The following is a 19,060-nucleotide window of genomic DNA, read 5'->3' on the forward strand; positions in this document are numbered from 1 at the left end:
TAAACAGTTTATATGTGCTGCTTCCCCGTCCTCTTAGATTGTAAGCTCTTCTGGTCAGGGTCCTCTCCTCTTCCTGTGTCACTGTCTGTATCTGTCATTTGCAACCCCTATTTAATGTACAGCGCTGCATTATATATTGGCGCTATATAAATACAGAATAAAAATAATATTAACCCCGGGCCATGTTAAACTAAGTGCGCTGCTATTAAACCTTTTCATTTTTTTTTATTTTTCCAATTGATTTTTAATGATTATTTATACCACTTTCAGATAAAGACAAATCTTAACAGTCTTCATTTTTTTTGCTCAGGATTGATCTGAATATTACTAAAAATAATTCTGACATATAAGGGGAGATGATGAAAAGGAGGAGTTTGTAAAATAAAATCTGACAGGGGTGCCATATTCGCTGAGTATGACGGATTTTTCTGATTTTTACTGATCGTTGTCTGGAGTTCTGCGAACCAAAACTACCATTTTATTTGTCTTTTTCTCAGGCTGAACCCTTTTTGTGTTTTGTATTGTTGCTGTTTGTATTGTTTGGTCTCATTGCTCGGCTCAGCCTGCCATCCCGCCCGTCATGGTGAAAGATCCATGGAGTTAATCTATCAGCCTTGTTGTCTGCCGCAGCCAGTGTACTCCCCAGCGGACCAATAAAAGGGTTCGTAACCTTCAAAGTGTCTTTTGTTTTCTTGGGTCAGAATAACAAAATCGCAAGATGTTTAGCAGAAAGCAAGGCGCTGACAGATATTCCTACAGAAGACGACTTTTTTTTTTCTCTGCCGTCATGTTTGCCAAGAAAGTTTCATCTCGGAGAGACTGATAGATGGAGTGCGAAGTGGAATTTATTAACAGGCAGAGTGATTAACCAAATTCACTGCTGAAATACAACGCTTGCTTCATTGTGCTGGGCATAGCTGAGCTGCTTTTAATAAAAAAAAACGAATATTCATTGGGGCGTTAAAATAATTGAAGGGGAACTGCATTACTTCTTACAATTTTATGTTCCCGTTCCTAGGAGATATTCCAATATTTTGCTGCACATGTGGTTTGCTGTATTCACTTGCATTGTTGTTGTGAAGGGTTCAAAGACACATTGCAAGTGAATAAAACAATTGTTTATGTAATGGAAACAACACCAAACAAACTTCTATAATATATGATTCTGTGCTTTTGCAAAAAATAAATACATTGATAACTGGGCAGCATGGTGGCTCAGTGGTTAGCACTCCGGCCTTTGCAGCACTGGGTTCCAGGTTGGAATCTCGGCCAGGGCATTATCTGCATGGAGTTTGCAGGTTCTCCCCGTGTTTGTGTGGGTTTCCTCCCACATTCCAAAAAACATGCAGCTAGGTTTATTGACTTCCCCCAAAAATTGGCCTTAGACTGTGATAATGACATGTGACTATGGTGGGGACATTAGATTGTGAGCTCCTCTGAGGGACAGCTAGTCACATGACTATGGACTTTGTACAACGCTGCGTAATATGTAGGTGCTTTATAAATAATGTGTAATAAAAACTGGATCCTTTTAAGGTACAATTGGGCCCATGGCAAGTAAGCAATGTTTGAGTCTCGCCATATTTTTTCAATTGACTTTGATAAGGACTGAAAAGACAAGCTACCATATCAGACAGCAATTGCCTACCATACCCCATACCATATCCCTTGTGCAATGATAGATTATTATTACACAGTATTTATATAGCGCCATCATATTACGCAGCGCTGTACAAAGTTGATAGTCACGTCATGGATGTGTACTAAATTGATCTATCGATGGAACGTTCAGAAGGTGAATTTGTAGCTGCCCCTTCCTGTGCTGGATCCTAGGCTGCTGCGTTGGGCATGGTCTTCCTGGGTTTAGGGCCCATCAGGGATATTGCCAGGATTACATGTATGCACAATTACTTCCCACATTCCAGCAGCTTACTGATCAATAGAAGAAAATGTAGATTTAGCCCGAGAAGCTTACAATGTGAATGTAGACTTGTACAGATCACGCGTCAAAAAGAATACAAAAACTTCCAAAGCGGCTCTATTAGGAAATGTCCACCATTCTGTATTTTCATTGCTTTATGTAAATGCAGCCAAACTCTAACTACTACTCCTTTAAAAGAGCACTCAAAGCCCATCTTTCCAAACTTGCCTACCTGACGTCTTCTGTCTTTATAAACCCTCACTCCTCCCCACCTTTCTATATCCCCCTCCTATTGTGTGATACTTCCGCCACCTCGTAGATTGTAAGCTCTTCAGGCCAGGGTCCTCTCCTCTTCCTGTGTCACTGTCTGTATCTGTCTGTCGTTTGCAGCTCCTATTTTTTGTGCAGCGCTGCCTAATATGTTGGTGCTATATAAATACTCTATATCTCATGGAGATTACAGTATACCATTCCTGCAATTCCAACAGGAGAGTTTTCATTTGACTAAAATGTTACAAAATATATAATACTGTACATTATATATACTATATAAAGTACCTTTCTCCAAGGAAAAATGCATCCATATTGACTATATGCATTCCAAGGATTTCTGTCAAACCTCATTGTAGAGCCTTACCTGCTCCTGCTATGTACAAGTGGAACAACATGGTGCTATGTTGTAGGTTCTTATTTTACTGTGATCACATAATCATAATATATATGTATAATATATACATAATCATAATACATAATCTGGCACCCTTATAATCCAACCACAGATATAATGCAACACACTGCTTGCAATTTCACTGCACATCTTTGCAGACTTTTATTCTAATATAGAAAGGGTAATAGTTGGGTTGAGGTTGGTTACTTGCAATGAAAACAAGTTGTGGCATTCACATCATTGCTGATTTATATAATAAAAAGATCATTTTTGAAAGCATTAAAGTAGACTTTCACTAAACCTGTTTGGTGAATTCCCACTCCTGCAGCTATTATCAGATAGTCCCACCCTTCCTGTTGCTTTTATTCTATTTCTTTTATAATATAGTTTGCAGGATGTAGTACATGCAGACCTGTGTTCTGCTTCAGCAGCTGAGACTTCTGAATCAGAATAGTTTGGTAGGGCAGGTATGTTGTTCGTGCATAATTTTTTGATTTTGCCCATTATAGTTTTATTTTCTTTCATTTCAATACGATAATGTCCTGTAATATATCATTATATCAATACACTAATCATACTTTGGACATAACACTAAGTGGACAATTTTGAGAGTTTTGCCAACTGACTTTGTTTTCTAAACTTTCATGCATTATAAACGGATGCATTTTTATTTTTGCTTTATTTTGTTGCGGCTCAGTGCTGCTGATCTCCTGTAGCTTCTATATTTTCCGGTCTACGTTTCCTCCAGTGATGGCTGCATTTCTTTTCATAGGTCAGGCTCTCTGCTTTTCCTTTTATTTTCTCTGCTGCTCTGGGATTCAGCTCTCCCATCTGTATTACATACAGCAATATATATCCCACTTCCCATATAGCAGTCTTGGTGTAACGAGTTGTTCCTCCAAAGACTATAGAGGAGCCAAGTAATGTCTGAGTGCAATTATGCAAGGATTATCAGTAATTTGTAATATGCTTTTGTATTATGCGTAATATTCTTCTAATTACAATTTCTGTTTCATTTTCCAGTAGAGGATAATAGTTTCCTTGAAAATGCTTGAAACACAAAAATCTGTGCATAGACGTCGATCCCTCTATCATAGACGATTAAACTGTAAATTGCTGACTATAATGAGGTAGCCAAATCTTCCCCGATGAAGGGACCTGTGTGTGCCAAATGATAGAAATTCACAGAGTCGGTGAACCATTACATGCAAATGTTCTATTGCAATGCTCACTGGTGGAGAGGGAAGGTTTGATTGGGCATGGGACCTGGTTGCATCTTCCTTTGGCAATCAGTCATGTGATCTCCGGTTAACTTTCACTTAAGCAATAAACTGCTGGTATGTAAACAGATCAGGATAGTTATATACAGCATTCTTCCCACAAATTTTCATTAGGCTGGGTGGGAAGAAGCTGTAGGTGGCCACTAATAAGTATGGCAATGGGGCTTTCATCCTAATCCCTGGCTTAATCTTGTGGGTCACGGGCCTGGGACAAGCAGCAAGTTAGCAGTTTTTCAGCAGGTTTCCAACTGTCCAATTGTCCAACATTCAGAAAGCCGTTACTGGGAATTACATCTTTGGGGGCTTTCAATGCACTTAACATTTCTATACCACCTCCAGGTTACCATATTGCATTCAACTTTTCACTCTTAACATATTCTAGCGGCAATTTATACGTAAGTGATGCTCTCCAATAAGCAGAAACCACAAGCTTGGGAAAGAAGACCGCTGCAGAGAGATCACTGCTTTCACAAAGGGAACAAAGGTCCCTCTCTGCAGCAGGGAAGACTTTGCGCTCCTTTTGTTTGATGCACCTGAAATGTACTTCGCTCGAAAGTTCAGCAGAGTTTTTGGAGAAGCTCACGACATCATCTCACAGAATTGCTACATTTTTTTGTTCTTCCTCTGCACAATGGAAATGTTTTGATGTCATCATTATTAATTGAGAAGACTGAGACTGTTCACACCACGTAAGGGAGCGCTGCATATTTTCTCACCATCTGAAGCTTCTATAAATAATTGTATGCATGCTGCAAGGAAACCAATCAAGAGAAAAGAAATCTAATTTGTGCGGCAGAGACGGATCAGAATTAGAAAACAGCGCACTACGAGCTCGGCGTTTCGATCTTTTAACAGATTACTATGTACGGTGCGTAAAATATCCAACGATGCTCCATCTATTCAGCTTCACAACCCCGAGCATGCTTCCGCGAGGATGACTTGAGACGGATAATCTTGTAGTTCTCCACTAGATAAGCATAATGTATATTGGCCAATGTAAATCGGTGCTTATGTCAGAGCACGCAAAGCTTGGAACGTTGTTTCACCTCTCTAGCGGGGGGTATATTGCTTTCTGGGTCACAGTATTATAAACGTATTGTTATAATAAGCCCCCAACCGCCTGTTCCTAGGCATGCTGCCTAATATTAAGATTTTTCATTAGACTCTCCACCTACATCTCGTTTGGCTATTTTCTCTAACAGACAGAGGTCTGTGTGGTGAGCATGAGATTGCTTGGGGAGATTGCTCAAGGATAGTAAACTGCGTGGGTTTGTATGTCATTGCGTGTACAGGGCGTTATAATTGCATTGTGTGTTCTACTTTTAAACAAATTTGGAATGGGATAGTTTTCAAAGACGGAACTTCATCTTCCTTCCACAGATTGGTGACAGCATTCTGAATCTTTTCTAATTGCTTTGTTGTATATCCATGGACAACATGAGCTGCTGGAACATTAGATGTTTGCAAACATCCCAACTAGATTTCAGAGCATATGTGTATATAGATATATACACACATGTTCCATGATGCAATTCCTTTGTGTAAATGTTGGAGAATTACATTGGGTTCCTTTTGCCCAAAAAAAATTTATCAATTGGAAAGTTCTTTAGGAATGCCAACACATTTCAGAGGTTTAATGAGCCCCTTCATCATGGCCCTTCGTAAGCCACGACTGCTGCAGGTTGCATGCAGTTATTCTATTTTGCATCAAGATTTCTTAAAAGTTTCAGGCCCTTAAAAGAGGCCCCTCGAAGCTTGTAAAAGTGTGGCATGTCCAAGGCCCCCTTGAGATCTGCTGTGTCAAATTACACCACTGGCAGCTTCCAGGTACTCCGCAAACTACTGCTGTAGGGCTGAGAAAGGCAAACCATACCACAGGCAGCAAGATTTGCACACAGCTGCGGTGCAGGCAAAAGGAACTGCAAAGCATGCAGAAAAAAAAGAATGGATCCTGACCCCTCTTAATGGATCTGATTTATTAAAGCTCTCCTGGGCTGGAGAGGATATACTTTCATCAGTAAAGCTGGGTGATCCAGCAAACCTAGAATGGATCTGGGCCAGGATTCAAAACCTTTGCTAACGTTTAAAGAAATCGATTCCAGGTTTCCTGGATCACCCAGCTTCACTGATGAAAGTGTATCCTCTCCAGCCTTGAAGAGCTTTTATAAATCAGACTCATTAACTTGAATGGGAGACATTGGGTCTGCAGTTGAGCCTGTAGCTTACTGCAGGTCTTAAAAAGTCCTAAAGAACCTTGGCACAAAGAGAGGACAAAGAAAAGGGGTTTTGATAGGCCCCTTATAGTACTTTTAACTTTTACTTACCCCTTACTTTTACTTTTAATCAACCTTGGCACAAATACATTTATTCTGAACCTATTTCTGCTCTGAACTATAAGAACCATATTCTGCTCTTTTTTTCCATTTATTTAAATTTAGGTTGTCGTGGGGGATCCAGAATCCTAAGGTAAAGCACCTTGGCCATTTTTTTTTCTTTATGTTGAGCAGAAAAGAATTAGAACCTCATTCAGGATTTTATTTCTATTTGTGCCAATGTACATGGACCAGGTGTTTAAGAAACGGTTTTGCACCACCAGTACAAACTAAGTGGTATCAGAAGATGGTCAGCGAGAACAACTTTTGTATTTCCTTCAGTACAAGTTTCCTGCTGTCTTGCTGCGGGAAGGTTATCCTGACCCCATAAGCTACATCTTTCCAATCGGCCCATCACTATGGTGCTACCTTCTTATATGGGAATTAACAGCATCCCCAAACCCATTCGCAATGCCGGCTCTCTATCATGGTGAAGGCACGGTCGTATTTTTACTCCCGAGCTAATCTTACAGGTGCCTGCAGATCTAAATAGGTTAAATACAAAATTAAAGCCGTAATGACAGCATCTGTCTCTGGAAAAGCATTACGCACAGACGTGGACTGCGATCATCTCGATAGATTACGGCTTCTTGCAGCAGTCGGAGAGTTTATTGATCCACCTATATTTTTACCTCCGCTGCACAGAAACAAAATTGGACTGTCTTATGCCTCCCGTGTCTCATCCACCCCTACCTTCCCCCAACAGGCCACCAGGCCGAACGCCGTCTTCCGTATTTGCAGCAAGCTGGGAAGATTTTCTTACTGCCCTCAAACGAATTAGTTAAATGGCATCCTCAGCGTGCTCCTCATACAGAGAGATTAATTAAAAAAGAAAAATGAGTTTCCCTGGTATTCTGTTTTTGTTTTGTGTTTAAAGAGTGGTGGTCCTTGGTTCTTGCACCCTGCATGGCCTTCGTACTGTGCCTGTACATTTCTTTTTTTAATCTTCTTTTCCGATTCCTTTTTTGTGTTTCTGGTAGGCAGCCGGAAAATGCTTTTTTATCCTCTTTTTCTAAAGTACAATTTAAAATAAATGGAAATTCTGTACATGGCAAAAAAAATATATTGTTACTCTGCAAATTTGTATTACACAATATAACAGAGCTTTTAAACGGCTTTCAGATATTAGTAAACGGTGCACCCACACAGACCCCCTAAACCCCATTCTAGCTTGGACAAAATACTAAACCAATACATCCTATTATTAATGGTTTAGGAAGTGTTGGCTGCTATACTTATCTGAACTCTGGTGCTGTCCAGTGTAGGTTTACTGATCAAAGGTTGCTCCTGTTCTCCTGGGTTGAATGACATCTTGCATTTAAGCCCGTTTCTATGAGCCCTGGAGGTCAAGGCTTTGCCCCCTGCCCTGGAGTTACATGGAGATGCTACAGAATGCAATACAATGTTCTTATATGCCAGCACTCTCTGCTATATTTAGGATTTACCCACTCATGAATGAAGCAAAGGGGAAACAGGACCTGATGGTATGTGCCAACATTTTTTTTTTTGGAGGGGGGCCTGGGTTACTTCTTTAAGGAGCAAAGGTCAAATGGGTAGGAGGAGAAGCAACTGGTACCTCCTATTGATGGTTTAGGCAGTGTTGGCTGCTATACTCACCTGAACTCTGGTGCTGTCCAGTGTAGATTTAACGATCCAAGGATGCTGCTGTTCTTCTAGGTTGAATGACATCCAGTATCATTCATTCTCATTAAATCCGCTTCGAGAATCTGCTTTGAGCCCTGGAGGGCTAGGCTTTGCTCCCTGTCCTATAAAATGGGTCTGATTAAATAAAGCTCTCCAAGGCTGGAAAGAATACACTTTTAGCAGTAAAGCTGGGTAATCCAGCAAACCTGGAATGGATTTCTTCAAAGTAATTTGCAAGCAAATGTTTTGAATACTTGACCAAATCTGTTGCAGGATTGCTGGATCACCCAGCTTCACTGATGAAAGTGTATTCTCTACAGCCTTGGGGAACTTTAATAAATCGGGCCAACGTCCTAACATGCCACTGCTCTCTGCAATATTTAGGGTTTACCAACTGATGAAGGAAGCACAGGGCAAACAGGACCAGGGTCACTTCTATGGGGGGCAAGGGTCAAATAGGGAGAAGGGGAAGCAATAAGATAGAAATGGGCTTTGGGGCTGCAATTTAAAGCTGAATACGTAAGGATGAACTCTGCTGAGGACAACTGTATACAGTAAGCACCGGCAGCAGGGTGACACCAATAGTTGGATACTGATGCATTGTCTCAAATGTAAATCCATGTTTCATTTATGATCGGGAGAGGATGGCCCAGGACACCAATTACAAAATGAAGATCTTGCTTTCTGTCAAATTGTGCAGCAATCATTGCAAAGAGGGCTCCGTGGAAATAAGTTTCCTTCAAAGCCTTTTTTTATTTTTGTTGGTCAACCTCCACTCTTTGTACGACGTTGTCCCCTTGGGAGTCCCGACACAACATACAAACATGATTATTCCCTGAATTAGCAACCGGAGGAGTCTGACAAATTACATCGAGGAGACTCGATTCATCAAGATCACAGAAAGCACACCTACAGTCGCTGGCATTCATTAGCATCCTAATTAGCTTAATCAAGTTTTTGATGCTGGGAAAATTGAGAAAAATGACAGAAGGCAAGATAAAATCTGACAATCACCATCCCTGTCGCACGTGTCCTCCACCTGAACCCCCGCCGTCCCTGCGGATCTCTTTCCGCAAGTCGTCAACGAGCGGCGTAATTCTGAAATTGTCCCCTTGGGACCCACGTGGGAAAACTATTATTGCATGACTCGTATATTTCTGTGTCACTCAGCAAACTACAAGCAAAGTGGCGGTATTACTACAGGCGGGTGCAGCTTTCCAGGGGCCCGTAGGGTCAGGGGGCCAATCACAAGACTCCAGGTGTGCGAATAAATGGCTTTTTGGCAGACTACAACAACTCTTTTTACTTTCATATTTCATAAAGCTCAATTTTTAACCAATTTTTTGGGTTTTGAAACTCAAACTGTCATGTTTGTTATTTATTGCAGCATTATTGCTCTTTGGGGAGATTATCCCTCTTGCAGGGTGAAACAAGGACAGAAAGTGAATTCTCAGGGGAACACAGACAATGACAAATTAGAAAGACTCTAACTTTTCCCTACTCTATTTACAGATAGGAAAAAGAAAGTTTTGGCCATTCGGATTAACTTTTTTGCTCCTCAATGAAGTCGGTTTTTACTAAATAATTGCCGTTTTACTTCCCGTCTTTTTTTTTTTTTTTCTAAGCAAGGCTTGGTTTTTCCTAGCAGCATTAAAAGTTGGGCCAAGATAACATTTTTTTATTTTTAGGATTTCATTTTTTAAAATGACTTTTTAGGGCCATTTGTGTTGGGAGAAGTTTGGCAATAAAAGTGCATGTTTTGGCATGGAAGGTCCACTTTAATTAAAATAAATTATAAATTATTTATTCATTTTCACTCTTTTAAAATTATTTAAAAGTATTTAAAATTTGACTGTCACTTCTTACAGGTGTAAAGCCATCCATCCCGCCCTAATTCTTGTCTATACTGTCCTGCGCCGTTCCATATTTCTTCTTTGCGGCTTAGGCTGGACACCGGCCACCATGGTTTTTTTCCTTCTTCTTGTGACCTGATGTCACTCTGCAGAGGTGCAAGATGGAGTTTTGCAACTTCTATAAAAAAAAAAAAAAAAAAAAAAAAAAAAAGTGCTGATCTCTCGGCTTGCGCAAATTGAGCCTGAAGTGTAAAAAAAAAAGTATTAATCCTATGCATGTGCAGTGAGATTGACTTTTTTTTTTAGTAGCTTGCGGTGGTGAAAATCGAAGGAGAAGAGAGAGAGAGGTCTTTCACTTGTTGTTCTGTGTTTTTCGTTATATAAAAGGGTTAGACACCCTTTTGTGTAATATAAAAATTTCTAAAGATGGATCTGCTTTAAATAATTTTACAAATCTGGGTAACATATTCCCTGACTATACCATACAGGATCAGTATGTGTGTGCAATATATAATTTTTCTGTATTTTTTCAACCTATTTTCATTAAAAAGTAATCCTTGAGCTCGTCAGTAACTTTGCCTAGGATGAGATGATGTCATTATGTTTCTGCAGGCAAGAGGAGGTATTTTTCTCAGTCTCCTCTCCCTGAGTGGTCAGATTGCTACATTTTAACTGTAGCAAGTTTCAAGGTGAGATGTTGCAGGAAAATTATTGACTGATGATTACTTCCACTCACAAGACCCCTTTTTTTAGACCTGTTTTACATTTCCCAGAGCGTAATCAAAGCAAATTGACATAATAAAGTGATTGTGGTGGGTGGGTTTTGGTTTGGAGCACTGAAGGTCCGTATTTTGCTTGGTAAAGCCACAATCAAGACCGACAACCTCCGAGCTTCCCTCAAAGTTCCCTTGAAGCTCCATATGGTCAATACTTAATTCAATGCAACTGTCAGATTACAGGTCTCCTTCCTTGTTATCTCTTATATGAAAAGCCTTCCTATGTAACAGGATTTGTAATCGTATTTTTTAAAAGAAATATTGTTTTTTTAAATATTTGAAAAGTAATAACCCTTTTGACATTGAGAAACAGATCCAGCTATCTTCTCAGGGTAGATGAAATACCTCTTTCCAAAATAACAGCTGTTTAATGTTGTTGGCCTTCAGCACCGGCTCTGAGTACATCAATAATACATCGATGTTGTGCAACATTACAAGAGGAGAGTTGTGTGTTTATCAAAAATTAGATGTACCCTGATTTTTCATTCCCAGGAAATAAATGCACTTTGTCCGTAATTGTTTTTTTTGAATGGAGACCCTAAGGCGATTGATTAGGTAAAATGTGATTATAGCTCCATGCACACTTAGATCCTTTAACCAGTGCTTTATAGTGACGTTTAATGTGTGCTCCGATCATCCAAAACATGAAACCCTCCAACAGGTGAAGGAACATCATTGCTGTTCTGGTTACAATGGCATCTAACAATGGTGGATATACGAGGCAGCAAGTGAACAGCCATGGGATATGTTGGAAGTAGGAAAAATAGATCAATGTTCAGATCTAAGGGACTCTAACAAGGGTTAATTGTGATGGCTGCACAATGGTTCAGAACATCTCCAACATGTCAGGTCCTATGGGGTGTCCTCAGTGATTAGATCAATATTTCCCAACCTTTTCAACTTGAAGGAAGCAGCTTAATAACTTTCAGGTCTTCAGGGAACTCCTTCTATAATTCCTATATCCACAGCTTACAGTACATTATTGGTGGTCAGTGGGAAAAATTCCTCTTACATTGCTGGCCATTGGGAAGAATGTCACCATTACAGATAGCCAAACAGATCATTGGTATCTGGTAAATTGACCTAAATTGTTCATGGAACCCCTAGCAACCTCTGGAGGGAGTTCAGAAGAAGTGCTTTTAATTTTTTTGCTGGTCTCATTTGGACATATGGACCCGTTGTTAGTTCATTCAGGAAGTGTTCAGCTTTTCATCTGGCTTGTAGCCTATACTGAATTCAATAGGCAACAATATTCATATAGGAGGAATTCAAGTTTTGTTAATTCTGTAAGAATTTATTAAATATTTTGATAATCATTTGCATTACAAAATGTCTATTTTGCCTGGTCTGTAATAAATGAATTCTTATTATAGGTGAGGTTTTGTAATCACAGAGATCGGAAAAGACAGCAAAACAGGAAGCGGAAAAATGGTCAAGTGTAAGGATCTGAGCAACTTTGAAGAGGGGCAAATTGTTATGGCTAGATGACAGGTAAGAGCATCTCTAAAATGGTTCTCAGTATCAAGTGAAAGAAGGAGCACCAGTTGCATGGTGACAGGGTCATTAGCGCTCAGGGATCCTTGATGATGATGATGATGATGGTTGAGGGGAAAGTCTAGTACATCTGATCTGATCCCACAGGAGAGCTACTGTAGCAATTTAGCACGAATTGCTGAAAATGTATGGCCGGCCATGAAGGAAAAGTGTCAGAAGACAGTGGCTACAGACCAGTCACAGTACCCATTCTTACCCCTGCCCACCACTAAAAGTGCCTACAGTGAGCATGTGAGCATCAGAATCTGACTAAGGAGCAATAGAAAAAGGTTTCATGGCCTGGTGGATTTTTCTTTGTGACCATGTGGATGGCCTTTGCATATGTATCAATTACCTCATAAATTGATGGCAGTAGGATGCATAATGGGAAGAAGGCAGGTATTTTATTTAAATAAAACAGTTTTATCCTTTGAAAGCATAACTAAATCTGAAATAAAAAAATCCCACTTACCTTTACTTCCGCAGATCCCTCAATCCCTTTCCTTGATTGGGTCCTGGAATCTTCCTTCATCGTAGCATGGAGGAAGGTGATGCCGCCTTTGTCCATCTTCTTTTGTCTTCTGGCTACGTTGATCTCGCACTGATGTAAATAGGAAAAAAAAGAATGGCAATTTCATTGTGCGTGGATTGAATTGTTATTTTTTTTCCAATTGCATGAAAAAGCTCCTTTTGCACATTGGGCATGTCCAAAAGAGCAGCCAGAAGCCTCCTGGATATGTGACGCTGGCGGCTCTGTTCTCTAATTCAATCTTTACCTCCATAGCAGTAAAGACAGAAGAGGCTTACCTTTTTTTTTGGTTATCTACCCTTTTTGTAACCTAAAAAGTTTGGAGATAGGTCCGCTTGAAGGGCTCACTGGTGATCTATGTGCTCCCCCATTACGTTTATTTCATGCAAGTAATTAGTTGGGATTGACCCCATGTAGTGCTCGATTGTCAGTAGCAGTGCTCACATCAGCCACATCAATTCAAAATGTCTTGTCTTTTGATCAACCTTCGTGCACCAATCTACAGAACCTACGGTATATACTCGTTATATTTTCTGTACTCTATGTACTTCTTTATTGCCTAAAAATATACAACCGGTTCCGACTTTTCCTTGTTATCCATCTGATTTGTTGTTGCTGAAATGTTTATTTTATTTCCTTTAACTATAAACTTTTTACTCTCTGTAGGCAACATCATCCATCCTTACCGGAACTTCTAGGTAGTGGGTAGAAATAATAAAGCTTGAATTGCAGGCAGTCATTTTTTTTTATTTGGGCCTCCGCGAAGTCCTGGTAGAATTTGTGCTGCTTTTTGTTTCAGCAAGCTTTTTGCAGTGGCCTCTCCTCTGCAGTCAGAAAATCTTCCTGCCCTACTCACATGTCTGAATTCATTAGATTATGTTGTGCTATAGTCCTTGTCTCGCATTGTGTGTAATGAGCACCCCGTGATCGCTGGAGACGGAACATCTCCTCCTGAGATCAACAAAGCAAAAGGACGGCCAGCCTATTTCTGGAGACAAGGAAGTGTGAAAAAACATCATTTAAGATTTCTATTTTTGTAATGTGTAAAGATTTGTCATGTGCTGGCAGCAGGTTGTGAAAGAGATTGCGTTACTGTAAACTGAGCTACTGAAGTGCAACTCCACTAAAATACTCTACAGGTTTCCCCAGCATGATTGACTAGTGCTAGGTTAGTTCCCAGGTGCCCCTCGTACTTGCAGGGGCTGGTAGCTGCTGACTGGGTAGGACCAAAATGTAGTAAAGGAGGGTAAGGCAGAAGAATGGTCAGATGAGTCTAAGATCAGGCAGGTGGCAATAGGAGGTCAGACAGAGCCAGGGTCAGTATACCAATGAGTCAAGATCAGGAGCCTGGAAGTAAACCCTAGGAGAACTTCTTCTTCAGGCAACATCATGTTGCCAATCACTTCCTTATATAGGGGAAGTCACCAGCTGGTATCCAAACCCACCACCAGAGGGAGTGCTGGAGTAAAGGCAGCTCTGCGGAATACTCTAGTTCCCTGGGGTAAGTAGGCAGCTCTCAGGAAGCCACATGCTTCAGAGCCCCTGGTCCTATGATTGTCTGTGTGACCATATAGGTTGCATGTCTGACCATTTGTGCTACCCCTATCCCCAAAGAACCCACAACTCCTTGGCCCAGCTCCTCCTAAAAATGTCTAATATGGCTAAAACAATAACGTTTATATAGAGCAGGGTTTGTTGAGCCCACTGGAAAAGGTAACTTTTCCGGATCACTGCAGAAACATTTTCACAACAGGGTCACCTAAATACCAAATGTTACCCATACATGTACACTGTGCATAAGTCACAACCTATGATAACTTAAACCTTCTTTCTCTTCCCAAAACAAGCGAACACGGTGGTACCTTCATAATCCGCTTCATCGCTTGTTTCGAATGAGCTCCTTCTTCTCCAAAAGCTGCAGCTTAAGCTGATTAAACGGAGCTGTTACAGATATGCAAATGTAGACTTTGTCACAAGTCAACAGCTAAGCCCATCTGCCTGGCTCCTGGCAGGGTAGAGCATTCTATAAAGCTGCAAACGTCTGTGTTTGAGGGCTATAAGTTTCTTATATTTATTTTCTGAAGCCGTCAAGTGATGGTTGTATGATGCGTTATAAGTGCAATGATCCTTTAAAAGAAGTAAGATGATTCTTGCATAGAAGCAACGTGGGTAAAACCTGCCAAGTCCTAAACCAATTATTTACATATACGCCTATAAAAACATGGAGAACTACCGATTTAGATGTTGGGTTAAATGTATCTAAGCCTGTAAAAGCCCGATGACACGGTGGCGGATTTACATGTTATTATGTTGCATTATTACGCCTCGTCTTTGGGTCGATACTGCTGTTCTAACAACCGATGTAAAAATGCTGCTCGGGTCAGTGGTGCATCATCTCCCAAAAGGCACTTAATCTTTTTTTGCAAATTAAATAACTTTTTTTTTTTCTTGCAGAGTGCTTGGTGCTATAAGTCTTCCAAAAAGGCATTTAATCTCTTGTAAATTAAAAAAAAACCCACAACATTGTGTTCCATATGTCAGGTTTTCATAAACACGGCAAGCAGAACAAATCTTGAGCGTGGAAATCATTAGCAGGCGCAGAAAAGGCTCTTCTCACCACGAGCCCCGGATCAACCCCCAAACATTTATTTCCATAAGGTAATAACTTCTCGGCGCGTCTTTTTATAAAGTAGAATTTGTTCCGAGAGGTGAGCCGTAAAGAATTTTGCAGGCAAACAAACTATAAATAAATTTGTAATTTTAACATGCATTACCATGTAATTGAGAAGAAGTTCACATATAATCTGCGTCCTTTTCCTCTCGTCTAGCCGCTACTTTGACGTTTCTTTATGACGTGCAATGAGCTATAAAAATGGAGGGCACTGTATACTAAATTTATTACATTTTATTAAACAATTGCTTCGAATAATACCATAAGTAATGGTGATATTCCAATGTTGTCTTTTTTAATAAGGCCGGGCAAAGAGCAGTCAGGTGCAACCTATAATAGCCAATCACATTTTACCTTTCATGGATCTGAATTTAATCAGACAGCTGGAAGGAAAATGCTGATTCGTGAATATGGATCAATGCACTGCACATTAGTATAGGCTATGCTAAGAAATCCGATGTGTGTGTGTGTGCGTCTATATACACAATTAGAAAAGGTTAATCTATGCACATGTTTATACTTTACAAACCTTAGGTGTCAAAGTAAGTTATTAAATGCAGGGTCATAGTAACTGGCTTACTTAGAGTAGTCTTGTAAAAGCAGTAAGATTGCAAAATTTAAATGCTTTTGTTTAGTGACCAAAGTTTTGGTGGGGCATAGCTTACCTTTGTCGGGGTTGTGTATATCATTTACCGTATTTTTCGGACTATAAGACGCTCCGGCCTATAAGACGCACCCAATTTTCTAGGAGAAAAACCTAGAAAAAAAAGATTCTGAACAAAATACTAAAAAATCACTCTGTGTCAATGTATCCCCTTCTAATCACTCTGACACAGAGTGATCAGAAGGGGATACATTGACACAGAGTGATTAGAAGGGGATACATTGACACAATGTATCCCCTTCTGATCACCCTGTGCCAAAAAATCATACTCACCCGATCCCGCGATCCTGTGGGCTTCTTCTTCTCCTCGCTCTCCTCCTGGCTGCAGCGCGTGTCCCCTCCTCCTCTGAGCGAGGAGAAGCCGACACGCATACCCCAGCGATCCCATAAGCAGGCTGATCCAGCCTGCTTATGAGATCGCGGGGGCACGGGTGTCGGCTTCTCCTGGCTCTCCTCCTGGCTGCAGCGCGTGTCTCCTCCTCTGAGAGAGGGGAAGCCGACATGCATACCCCCGCGATCCCATAAGCAGGCTGGATCAGCCTGCTTATGGGATCGCGGGGGTATGCGTGTCGGCTTCTCCTCGCTCAGAGGAGGAGGAGACACGCACTGCAGCCAGGAGGGGAGCGAGGAGAAGAAGAAGCCCACAGCATCGCGGGATCGCGGTATCGTGTGAGTATGATTTTTTTTAATTACCGGTATATTTAACATGTATTCGGTGTATAAGACGCACCCACTTTTCCCGAAAAATACGGTATTTTGTTCCCTCCTCTGGAATGGACATCTCAAACTTTTCATGTCTACAGTTTTGGAATGAAGGATAAGTAGTAGAAATGGACTGCTGGTGAGCTGAGTATAAACTAAATGAACTTTAAAACAAGCCATCAATGATATCTGTAGCTGCAGTTATTGTGGAGTAAATAATTCTCAAAGTGTACACCAAGAGAATTTTATTGTATCTCGGATTTCCGCATTTCACCCTCACAACAGTGACTCGGAGGTTTGCTAGTGCTCATTCTAGAGCTCTCCAATATGCAGAAAGCATTGTGGAGCTATAGGACTGACTTGGCTGGGGGATTGTCCATGCAGTATGCTGGCAGGGGACTGGCTTTCTACTCTTTGGATGTTTTTCATAGATCATCAGCTGTAACACTTACCTTTATGTTCTTATGCATTTTGCTAATTTTAAGTTAAAGGAATTATTTGGCGTTATAGATATAAACAAGGGAAAACTAACTTTTACTCTAGGCCCTTCCTACTGCATGGGCCCCATTATCCTCCTTCATCTGGGTGATGAAAAGAGAAATAAACTAGGCTTATTCCTTACTCCCGATGGCTTTGTAAGACCAATCTCCCGCAACCTCCTCGGTGACATCACTGCAGCTCCCCATTGTTTGGAAGGACACATAGGGTCTCTCCACATTCTGGTGCCGGCTGCTGAGGGTGCAAGGTAAGCTCCCCTCCCCCTAGAAAAATACAAGCTTTGTTCAGTGAAGTAACATAATTTTGTTTGGTCCCTGACCTGCCTAACCGGAGCCTTATTATCACTTTGGTCTTGGTGTCTTGATGCAATCATGCTCCTAGTGTTAGATATACAGCAATTTAATAGATCCTCTGACTCCGCCAGCCTCCCCTCCTTCTCCCAGTGTGAATGCTGCAGTGCCAGGTCACAAAACATTAGGCGCAAGACAGATCCAGTAACTTATTCTAGTTGTAGGCTTAAAATTAGTTAACAAAAATAAATATCTGGCCTAAATGCTAAGCTTTTTATTATCCGCCTGGAGTTCAACTTTAAATGCTTATTCCGAATATTAAGTGTGAACCGTGTGAATGTGGTTATAGAGTTTAAGAAACATTTTGTGCCTCGGGCAGAACCTTCAGTTCAGCGCCCACCCTCATTTGCAGTACAGAAGGCAATTCCATTTCTAAGAATATTGCTTATTGCCGGAACAAATGTTGGTCTCGGTTGGGGAAAAGAAGACTTGAATAATTAAAAAGCAAACATGCACACAGATTCATGAGTTTAAACTGTTGTATTATATCCCTGCAAAGCACGGGGTATCTACTTTATCTCTGCCCTCAATGTTGGGCTGTAGGCAACCTTGGGGGGGAGAAAAAACATTCCTATGGCTGGCACTCTGGTCCCAGGTTCCAATCTTAGCCCGGACACTAATAACAGCATGCAATGCCAAGCTGCAATATCTAAAGCTAGTAATAAAAGAGGAATAGACTGCAGAGATGGAGACATAATCCTGCCCCTGTACGAAGCATTGGTCGCACCACATCTGGAATATGCAGTCCAGTTTTGGGCCCCAGTTCACATAAAGGACATTGTGGGATTGGAGAGAGTGCAGAGAAGGACAACTAAACTAATAAAAGGAATGGAGGAGCTCAGCTATGAGGAGAGATTAGCTGAACTGAATCTATTCTCCCTTGAGAAGAGACGTATAAGGGGGGTATGATCACCCTGTATAAATATATAAACGGTCCATATAGAGAACTCTCTTCCCCATTATTCACTGTAATGTCATTACAAAGAACAAGGGGGCGCTTTTTGTTTCTGGAGGAAAAGAAGTTTAAGCCCAGGATAAGGAAGGGATTCTTCACTGTAAGGTCTGTGAAAATGTGCGATCGGCTCCCTCAGGAAGTAGTTTCAGCAAGTTCTATAGATAAGAAAAAGCTGGATGATTTCTGGAAGCACAGAATATAACTGGGGATTGAAGTAAAGATAGCAGTGACTGTTGATCCAGGGAACATCTGATTGCCTCGTGAGTTTAGAAAGGAATTGAACTAGAGGTTTAAAGGTTTTTTTTGCCTTCCTCTGGATCAACTCTGTTTTATATCTGGGATAAGTTTATTTCCCTAGTGGTTGAACTTGGACTTTACTATGGACTTTTGTCTTTTTTTCAACTTGACTATCTTTGTAAATATGTGTGGGCACTCGGTTTTCTTCCACTTACAGTCAGTTAATTTACTTCCCCCAAGACTCTGGGGGACAGTTAGTGACATGATCATGATTGATTTGTTTTACTAAAGCAGCAGAAAATGTTCACTTTGTAAATAATACCCAATGGTATGTTTAAAGCCCCCCAAAAAACAGGAATTTTAAGCTTGCACACGATTGGATGATTGAAGTCAATACAGCTTCACCTT

At 40.8% G+C, this 19,060-nt stretch overlaps 1 long non-coding RNA gene across 1 annotated transcript in view; it reads left to right on the top strand.

Moving 5' to 3' along the window:
• Window positions 1–19,060, top strand: part of LOC140340822 (uncharacterized) — a 40,801-nt gene that overhangs the window by 15,840 nt on the left and 5,901 nt on the right. Inside the window, exon 2 of the long non-coding RNA XR_011922742.1 lies at window positions 11,887–12,004. This is a non-coding gene — a long non-coding RNA (uncharacterized lncRNA). The remainder of the gene's footprint in view (window positions 1–11,886; window positions 12,005–19,060) is intronic.

This window comes from Pyxicephalus adspersus, chromosome 11 (genome assembly GCF_032062135.1).
Source record: "Pyxicephalus adspersus chromosome 11, UCB_Pads_2.0, whole genome shotgun sequence".
Classification (NCBI taxonomy): Eukaryota; Metazoa; Chordata; class Amphibia; order Anura; family Pyxicephalidae; genus Pyxicephalus; species Pyxicephalus adspersus.